This window comes from Sus scrofa, chromosome 1, assembly GCF_054392235.1.
Source record: "Sus scrofa isolate SSC_HxYL_T2T_F1_AM1 chromosome 1, Sscrofa_HxYL_maternal_Yorkshire_Landrace_v2.0, whole genome shotgun sequence".
Lineage (NCBI taxonomy): Eukaryota > Metazoa > Chordata > Mammalia > Artiodactyla > Suidae > Sus > Sus scrofa.
In genome coordinates this window covers 122,375,348-122,385,864 of record NC_139383.1, presented here as the reverse complement: position 1 = coordinate 122,385,864, position 10,517 = coordinate 122,375,348, and the positions used below count along the sequence as shown (strand labels likewise).

The following is a 10,517-nucleotide window of genomic DNA, read 5'->3' as shown; positions in this document are numbered from 1 at the left end:
CTCTTTCCCTACATCCTTCTAATGCACATAATGAAACATTTGCTAACTACTGATTTTTATAAAATACTTAAAAGGCATATGTACGGTTAGTTCCCAGGACATTTACTACTACTTTTGATCTGATTACGGAAGTAAATTCATCTTAACGGTGAAGTACCAGGATCTTTATGATGGCAAGTATGATTTGAGTATCATTTGCTGTGAAAGACACTAAAGAATTATGTTTTTGTTCAACTGTAAGTTAAGTATAGTCAATAAACCTTCGGTTAGTTGTTAACTTTTCGTTATGAAAAAATCAGCCAAGATGTAGTCAGTATTTTGCCTAAATACTGACATGTTTCACCATGAAAAATAAAATAATGAGCTTTATGACATCGTTAGGTTTCGCCCACTAAATGTTAAAGCGAGTACAAAGGGGGAGGGCCAGGAAAGAGGGGGCGGGACGGTGAGAAACTAGAATCTGAGCAAGCGCAGAAACAAACAGATGTTAATAGAGGCTTGAAGGCTGCTGCGCTCTTACTTTGCGAACTGTCGTAAAGCCCCCGAGTGTCGTGCTTGCTCGGGAGAGGAGGGATTGGTTAGGCGGCGGCGGCGGCGGTGGCCGGAGAGCGGCAGCAGTGGCGGCGACGGTGGCGAGGTGTTCGGTCTGGGCAGCATAGAAGAGCCCGCAGCTTCGCGGAAGGAGTTCCTGTGGGACCAAATTAGGCATTCTGAACCCAAGCCGGGTCAGCTGGGCCGAACCAGCCGCTGCCGCTCGTACAGTTTTGGTGGCGGTGACAGACATTGCTCTTGACTGTAGGGGCCTATTAGGCCAACAGCTGAGGCGCAGATCACTGGTTCTCGACGCATCCTCTTCCCCCCTTACATCTTCTGTCTTCCTTCCTGGGCCAGTGATTCCCGGAGCCTGGGAAGAGGGTAGCTAATGATTAAGGTGAGGGGGCCGGGGGGGAGGGGATCGATTGGAGGCCGCGCGTGCGCGCAACGGGGGAGGGGCCGGACTGGAGGGGAGAAAGAGGAAGGGCTGCGGCCGAGGCAGGCTAGGGTCGGCGACCGGCCGGTTATTGCTGGCTCCATAGTGACTTAGGGTCTGGGTGTCCGCAGAAGATCTGATTGTGTTTGAGCAAAGCATTCGTCTACCGACACACCCACACTTCTCAGAAAGGGACTGTGGGTGAGGGGATTTCTTTCCCCTTTTCGACTTCCCTGGAGTCTTAGGACGGGGGCTGAGGACTGAGCGTGGGAGTGCGATTTGACAATGGAGTGACGGAGGTAACCCGCACCCGGGGTGTTGGGGGGGCGCTAAGTCAGCCCTGACGGTTAGGGAGTTGCCTTCTTCTCTGATCAAGGAAACGTAGACCGCGGAACAGCAGAAATACAGACGCGTCAGATTTTGTATAGAGTTGGCTTGTTGCTCTTTAAAAGAAGATTGATATTTTCAGTTTTGACCTTAGATAATTATCAGAGTCAGTGACAGTGCTGTAGTGGAAATATTTCTTCCGTGCTGAAAAAATGGAGGTTTGTCACCGTAGTTCGTAAGTTATAGTAGATAAGTTTAACGCAAGTCTTTTTTTTTTTTAAATAATCCTCTTGTAAAAATCGAAGAAGGATTAATTTACAAAATTGTTTTAGTTTCAGCAAGTCTAACATTTAAAAAATACCAGGAAGTATAGGGTATTCTTTTAATTTGTTCATGTTTGTAGTGTGGGGTGACTCCATTGTATTGCATGCTTTCCTGTTTCTTGATTTCTCTACAGTATGAATTTAGAACTCTTTGGGGTAGTAAGATGCCAGCTGACATAGACTTCATTTTATAGTTCTTATAGCTTTTTAAAGTTTGACTTAATCTAGACTTTATTTCATTTGAAGTTTTATGTTTAATGTTCTTGTTTTGGAGACCCCTTCAGCCGAAAAGAACAGACTGTGGAAAAGATAAGCTAAGGTTCTACTTCCTTTCCCATTTTTGTTTTTTGTGTCATTGCTTTCAAATGTTAGAATGCGATTTCGATATTACATAGAAGCTCTATAATACTGTTTTTGCTTATCTTTGTTAGGGTGACATCTACATTTTGACATTTTGTTACTTTGTTTTATTTAGTAAAAATCTTCATGTCAATGTACACCGTGTTGTTTTTCATACTGAACTGTATGTAGTGCTTGGTTATGTTTGTGAAACAAAACTGATGGGATGAGAAAGAAATCCTTTTTCACTCTTATGAGAATCTTAAATTGATTTTTTTAAAGCCTTGAATTATTTCACTTTTGTCCATTTCTTGTCATTTAACCTTGGACAAATGACATTTCTCTCCTGAGCATTTGTTTGCCACTACAGTTTCAGAGTAATATTCTAAGAACTGGTGAGGCTGTTTATAAATTGATGTGAACAATTTTGTAGGGAAAACTAGGAAGAGTAGAGTCTCTCCTCGTTCATTGGAGATACTGTAACTTATGTATGTGAATCCTTCCATCACTTTTCCCCTTTTTGGTATCTTTTGGTCATTTGTATGTTCTTTCACTGGAGTTTGTTTTTGAAGAAAGAGTAAAAATAATTTTGTTTTGGTGAAAAATGCATTGTAGTGAAGGTTACATCTTGACAAATTTCACTTCAGTACTCTGTTTCTACAGGTAATTGAAAAATAGCTATACTGATCTTTAAGATAAGAGGACAGCAATTTACTTGTCTAAAACAAAGAAATAGCAGATATTCCTAAATAGTGATTTTCACTTAGAAATTTAAAATGTGGAATAAAAAACTCATTAAATCAATCAACTGATTGTTTAGATGTTTTTTGTATTATTTTGTTGAAGAGGGGTTTCTATAACATGCTTTACTTAGAGCATAATTATATGTGCCCTTGTTTTGACTTTTCCCTCAATGGCTAGGGCTTCAGTAGGAAAAAAAATTGACAGTACTGAAAATGATGGTAAAGTATGTTATAACTTGACATTAATACTCTAAAGGCAATAATTATTTAATGGAAGTGTTCAGGGCCAGAGACAGGAGATCTGGATTGTAGATCTAGCTTTGCTTGCTATTCATTAGATCTATGACTTTGTTGATGACAGTTCTAGTTTTCAGCTCTCAACTGTTAAATGAAAAGTGTGGGATAGATAACTCTCTAGGCCCCAGATTTTCTCTAGGCCCCAAGTTTAATGGTTTGCATTTTTAGTTAAGTGTTTTGGTATTAATTATATTCATCTTGATCCAGTTCCCAGAAAGAAATGCTGTACCGAGTGTAAACTCCTTCTCTCTCTCTCTGTATATATATATGTATTAGGGAGAAAAACCCTATGATTGATCTATATGTTCATTGTTCTAGATAATGCTTCTGTCCCATTGTAGCAATTACTTATGATTCAGTAACTCTCATATGATATTAAAAAAATGAAACTTTGTTTTTACTCCTGGTATTGCTCTTTAAATCATCCTGAATCATTTTTCTTTCAGAAACCTGTAATCGTTGTTCAGTAAAAGTCCAGAAATGTATTTGCATGCCTTCCACTTCTTTCTTGCATCCCATAGTGTCTTGGTAACAGCTGGCCCAAGTTTCTGCAGGTATTCAATTTATGCCATTACGTGAGCGGTGGCTGTGGCTACAAATGTTTAAAAACAAATACTAAACTGAGCTTATCTTTAAAATAGAGGTACTGCAATACTATTTAGTCATTCAGTGAGGCTTTATTGATTGTTTCATGTTCTTGGCATTGTTTTGGCTTTCAGTGAAGAAGGCACTCTGCCTTCATGGAGTGGACATTTTATTGGAGAGAACGTAATAAACAGAATAGTTTTACGTAGTGCTAAGTGCCACGAAGAGAAGAGGAGCATGTTATGGAGAGTGAATGAAAGTGGGGTTCTACTATGGATTGAGTGGTTAGAAAGGGGCTCTTTTTTAGGTAATAACTTGATTTGTAATCAGTGATTAGAAAAAAATCAACTGTATTGACAATATGGAAGAAGAATGCTGCAAAAGGAATAGTAAATGCATTAGGTTGGGTTTGAGTCTATAAAATCTACAAATGTAAACTAATTGGTTTGTCTGTAAGGTTTTTTCATAATTACTGATAGACAGTGTAACAAGAAAGGTTAAAAATATTTGTGTATAATAACCAAATGCACTATGTTGACGTTGTTTATATCCTGACTCAAACCAGTTGTAGAAAGTAACTTTTGAAACATGTTGGGGGAAATTTGCATGTAGATGGGTATTAGATATGATATCAAGAAATTATTGTTAGTTTTGTGAGGAGTGCTAATGGCATTATGTTTATCTTAGAAAATACCTGTATTTTTTTAAGAGATGAAGGCTGAAGATTGAGGAAGAGAATTAAGATGAATTATATGAAGTAAGTGTGGGATAATCCTAGTAATTGTTGTTTTGGAGTGATAGGTATGTGTGTAGTAATAATACTGTTCTCTGTTTTAGTAAGGTTTTAAAATGTTCGTATTTTAAAATATGCTTGAAATAATTTATACCATACTTAGGTGTCTTTTCCTTTTTCCCTCTTCCTCTCAATTTTGATACAATATAGACTTTTGTCTCTTTCTGAACATTTATCATTTATTCAGCAAATATGAGTACTGTATTTTAGGCACTGTGTCATTAAGCTTGAATTAAAACAAAGAGCAGGACCTAAATTCCTGTCCGTGAGCAGCTTATAGTTTGCTGGAGGAAGGGAGAGTCCCTCAGTCTGGAGTGTGTTAACATGAAACCATAGATTTCTGTGTTTTCCTGAGGGAAAACAGGATCAGTATCTTAATGTTTATGTGGTTACTTAAAAATATTTTTCTAGAGAATCGAGAGTTTAGGAAGTTCTATATGATCTGTGTGCCAGTGCGAGTCATTGTAGTCATTTCCTTTATTCATATGTTCTATAGGACATCAGAGCAAATTTCTTATTTTTACCACTTTTTGACATCCCAATTTACCTTTATTAAAATTTTTTACTTTGAAGTAATTTCAGACTTTTTTTAAAAAAAGATGCTGAGAATTCTTCAATCTCCTTTAGTCAGATTTACCAGTTTTTAAACATTTGCTTTAATTCTCTTCTCTGAATCACATGAAAGTAATCTGCATGTATTATGTCCACTTATCTCTACATATTCACTATGTATTGCATTCTTTTGCATTATTACAGTAAATTTATCAGATTCAGGAAATCCAACATTGATAGTACTATATTGTTATCTAATCTATAGTCGCTATTCTAATTTTGTCAGTTTGTCCCAGTAATACTATTTGTTCCTTTGTAGCATTTTCCCCAATAGGATCCAGGCCAGGATTGCAAATTGCACTTAGCTGTCCTATCACTTTAGTCTCCCTTCATATGTAACAGTGCCTTAGCCTTTTTTCTTTCATTGTATTGACGTATTATTTTTGAAAAATACATGCTATAAATTTTATAGAATATTCCTCAGCTTGGATTCGTCTGATGTTTCCTCATAATTAGGTTCAGGTTATGTATCCCTAGCAAGGGATTTATATCCTTCTCAGAGTATGATATTGAAGTACATGTCATCGATCTGTTCCTCATTAGTAATTTTTACTTACCTGGTCACAGTGTTGTGTTTCTTCACAGGACTCTTTAATTATTTTTCTCCTTGCACCTAATAAGGAATCTGTGGGGATAGCTTGGAGATAGTACAGATATCCTGCTTCTAATCAGATCTTCTGTATCTTCATCAAATTTCCCTTCTGGGTTTGGCTTCTGTTGATGATTCTTGCCTGTACTGATGTTTACATTGATGGTTGCAAAATGGTTTTTTTCCAACTTTGTCTCTTCTACATTTTCAGTAGGTGTTCTAAGGAAGAAACATCCTTTTATCTATTTATTACCAGTATGGACTTAGGTACTTCCTGTCTTAATGGGTTATACTCTTTTACTGCCTTTATTTATTTTGATGCTCAGATTGCCCCAGATTTGTTCAGTGAGAGCCTTTCCACCCTGATTTGTGTGTCTTTTTTTGACATCCTCTGATAATTTTTATTATCAAAAAATTATTTATTTACTCTCTTTTTGCATAGCAAGATGTTCCAAGTTTAACTTAAATTTTTCTGTTTCAGTCCTGGAAACAGCCATTCTTCGAGGAACCCTGGGTCCTTGTAGTGGAGAATCCAATTTGGTTTTGAGTTATTTATTTGTATATGGAAATAATATCCTTTTTTCTGGATTGGGACATCTGAGAAACCATGTTTAAATTAGGCTTTGGTAGTGGGTTTATATTTCTAGGTAGGTTTTTTTTTTTTTTTGGTCTTTTTGTCTTTTCTAAGGCTGCACCCACAGCATATGGAGGTTCCCAGGCTAGGGCATCTAATCAGAGCTGTAGCCGCCGGCCTACGCCAGAGCCATAGCAACGCCAGATCCAAGCTGTGTCTGCGACCTACACCATAGCTCACGACAATGCTGGATCCTTAACCCACTGAGCGAAGCCAGGGATCAAACCCGAAACCACATGGTTCCTAGTCGGATTCGTTAACCACTGAGCCATGATGGGAGCTCCCTCGACAGGAACTCCCTCTAGGTAGATTTTGTTTATGAAGTAGTTATATAAGATTTAGCAATTATATTTACCATAAGGCAGTTATTTTGTTTTTTAATTTTCTTTTTGAAATAAGTTAATGATTTGATCTTAATCATGATGAAATGAAATATAAGAAAAAATAAAAGGTTGATTTACTTTATGTTGCCATGTATGTGTGCATGTGCATGTGTGTGGGGAAGGCTTAACCACTTAATTGTTAAAAAATGACTTAAGGTTTATATATTTAACTGTTTTTAACTAAATCATCAGATATTATGGTCAGAGGATATTGTCCCCCACTCCCACCCCCCCTTTTTTTTTTTTTTGATTTTTAGTGCTACACCAGGTCCCCAGGCTAGGGGTCCTATCGGAGCTGTAGCCACTGGCCTATACTACAGCCATAGCAACACTACATCCGAGCTGCATCTGTGACCTACACCACCGAGCTCATAGTAGTGCCAGATCCTTAACCCACTGAGCAAGCCCATGGATTGACCCTGTGTCCTCATGGATCCTGGTCAGATTGTTTCCACTGTGCCAAGAGAGGAACTCCTAAAATTGTCTCTTTTGAACTACCTTTCTTTTTTTTGACTTTGCCTGTGGCATGTGAAAGCTCCTGGGCCAGGGATCAAACCCACACCACAGCAGCTACCTGGGAAGCTATAGTGACAATGTCAGATCCTTAACTACAACTGAACTCTTAACTCGCTTTTTATTTTTATTTATTATATTTAGTTTTTTTGCTTTATAGGGCCATACCACGGCATATGGAGGTTCCCAGGCTAGGGGTTGAATTGGAGCTGCAGCTGCCAGCCACAGCCACAGCCACAGCAACGCCAGATCCCAGCTACATCTGCGACCTATACCACAGCTCCCAGCAGTGCTAGATCCTTCACCCTCTGAGCGAGGCCAGGGATCAAACCTGCACCCTCATGGTTCCTAGTTGGATTCCTTAACTGCTGCACCATGATGGGAACTCTCTGGCTAGCTTTTAAATGAAAATATTTTTATTATAATAATAATAATTCACATAGGAGTGGAAGCTCACAGGCAGATTATTCTCCTTATTGTTATATCTGGGTCTATTTCACAGCCACTTTCTCACCTTGAATAGGTATTTGCTTTATTTATCTTTTAAACTTACAAGTATTTTTCCAGGCAATATTTTGAATGAATTTACTTTTTGAAACAACATCTGTACGTAGTTTAAAAGTTAGTTTCAAAAGGTTTATAGTGGAAAAATAGCAGTCCCATATACCACCCTTCTGAATCCCCTGGTTCCACTTCCTAAGTAGACTTCCTAAGTAGAAACACTTTCATCTCTTACAAAGATTTTTTGTGTTTACCTTCATTTTATAGATAACATGTTTATATATCTACTTAGTCACTTGAGATGTCAGTTTACATTTTTGTTTTTTTAACAAAATTTAATTAAGACAAAATAACATACAAAAACTACCAAATTCACAAGTTACAAAAGGTGTACAGGCCATCCCTGTCATCCTACCACCCAGTTTTTCTCCCTGGAAATATATTCCCTCTTCTTCTTCTTCCTCTTTTTTTTGGGGGAGGGCTGCACACGAGGTGTATCGAAGTTCCCAGGCCAGGGGTTGAATCGGAGCTGTAGCTGCTGGCCTACACAACAGCCTCAGCAACATAGGATCCGAGTCACATCTGCGACCTATACCGCAGCTCATGGACATGCCAGATCTTTAACACACTGAGTGAGGCCAGGGATCAAATCCACGTGCTCGTGGATACTAGTTGGGTTCGTTACCACTGAGCTACAATGGGAACTCCTTATTTTTTATATATATAAATATTTTATATGTATATTTATATATATCTTCAGAGCAGTGGTTGTCAAAATGTGGTCCCTGTTTTCTGGAGGGAGTCTTAAAATGTTTCAAATCATCTGTTGGGTTGAAACTATTTCATAATAATACTAAGTTCTTCTTTGCTACTTAACTAGGTTAACATTTGGAGTGATGGTGCAAACACAGTGATAGGTAAAACTGCTGACCCTGCAGTGCATATCAAGACAGTAGCAAAAGTTGTACTTATAGACATATTCTTCATCACTATACATTTCCACTTGGAAAAAAGATTGGTTTCATTTAAGAATGGCCTCCATGAAGCAGTAAAGCTTGTTAATTTTGTTAATCTTGACTGTAGAGTACATGTCTTTTTAATATTTCATGTAACATAATAAGATTAAGACACTGCTGCTGCATACTGAAGTATGATGCTTGTCTAAAAAATAATTGGTTGAGTTGGGAGCTGAGTTAACAAACTAGTTCCTTTTTTATGAAACGTTATTTTTATTTGAAAGAACGACAAACTATAGTTATTTAAACTTGGGTATTTGTACATATTTTCTCAAAAATAAGTGAAGTAAGCCTGTCATTTCAGGGAAGACAATGAACAGAATTTATTGCCAAGATAAAAATTAAGGCTTTCAAGCAAAAACTAGAATTTTGGAAAACGTATCTGCCAGTTGGCAACCTCTCAGGATCTTGCTGGTGAAATTGATGGTGATATTAACAAATGTGATTTTTTTTTTCTTTACTGTTTTATAATGAAATGTGTCAATGTTTGGAAGATGTGCATAACTTCGGTGGACCAACTTTTTTCAAATGATCAGTGCATAATATTATAAAATCATGCTGTGGGTGAAAGATCTACTTAAAATGCGAAATAGGAGTTCCTGTCGTGGCTCAGTGGTTAACAAATCTGACTAGTGGCCGTGGGGTTGTGGGTTTGATCCATGGTCTCACTCGTTAGGTTAAGGATCCGGCGTTGCTGTGAGCTGTGGTGTAGGTCACAGACGCAGCTTAGATCCTGCATTGCTGTGGCATAGGCTGGCAGCTGCAGCTCTGATTCGACCCCTGGACTGGGAACTTCCGTATGCCATGGATACGGCCCTAAAAAGACAAAAAGACCAAAAAAAAAAGCAAGATCAATAGATTTTTAAATAAAGTGCTCTGAGAAGTTTCACTGAGTGCTTTCAGATTCTTCCCTGCAACTAACCTTTGCAAATTACCCTTAAGTTTTAGCTTCATATCAAAGAATAATATTCACACTTATCTGAAACATTCCTCCCTTTTTCACCTGTATGTTGTGTGAAACTGGATTTTTGTATTAGATTGAATACTGAAGCAGATATAAGAATCCAGACTTCTCTATTATAGATATTTGCCAAAGTGTAAAGCAGTGACACTTTCACTAATTTTTTTGCAAGATATATTCATAAATGTTACTTACTAACATGTAATGGGTTTACTATTGCTGTTTTTTTTTTTTTTTTTTTTTGTAATTTTATTTTTAGGGCTGCACCTGTGGCATATGGACATTCCCAGGCTAGGGGTCCAATTGGAGCTGTAGCCTCTGGCCTGCGCCACAGCCACAGCAACGCTGGATCCTTAACCAATCCTTGATCCACTGAATGAGGCCAGAGATGGAACCTGCCTCCTCATGGATACAAGTCAGATTCATTTCTGCTGAGCCACAAAGGGAACTCCAAGACTTTTTTCTTTCTTTTCTTCCTTCCTTCCTTCCTGCCTTCCTTTCTCTCTCTCTCTCTCTCTCCTCTCGCTTGCTTGCTTTGTAAGGCTGAACCCAAGGTATATGGAGGTTCCCAGGCTAGGGGTCACATTGGAGCTACAGCTCCTGGTCTATGCCAGAGCCACAGCAACACCAGATCCAAGCTGCATCTGCGACCTATGCCACAGCTCATGGCAACGCTAGATCCTTAACCCACTGAGTGAGGCCAGGGTTCGAACCCGCAATCTCATGGTTTCTAGTCAGATTCATTTCCACTAAACCACGGCAGGAACTCCAAGACTTTTTCTACTTTAACAGCTATGTTCTTTAATAAAAAGTAGTTTTATTAAGAAAATGTGATGAAAGACTTAATACAGAACATCTACAGAATGTGGTTCATCATCCTGGATTTGATTGTATTCTCTGAAATAAAATCACATTTCTTTAAAGACCTACA

General features: G+C 38.2%; 1 protein-coding gene across 20 annotated transcripts in view; it reads left to right on the top strand.

Moving 5' to 3' along the window:
* Window positions 1-570: 570 nt before the first annotated feature.
* Window positions 571-10,517, top strand: part of RNF111 (ring finger protein 111) — a 98,569-nt gene continuing 88,622 nt past the window's right edge. For 12 of the 20 annotated variants that reach the window (XR_014810415.1, XR_014810426.1, XR_014810424.1 and 9 more), the window contains exon 1: window positions 571-931. The gene's annotated coding sequence lies outside the window, so the exon portion shown is untranslated. Of the gene's footprint in view, window positions 932-996; window positions 1,270-10,517 lie in introns of those variants that run through there. The other 8 variants (XM_084968541.1, XM_084968520.1, XM_084968508.1 and 5 more) reach the window with 1 other exon arrangement.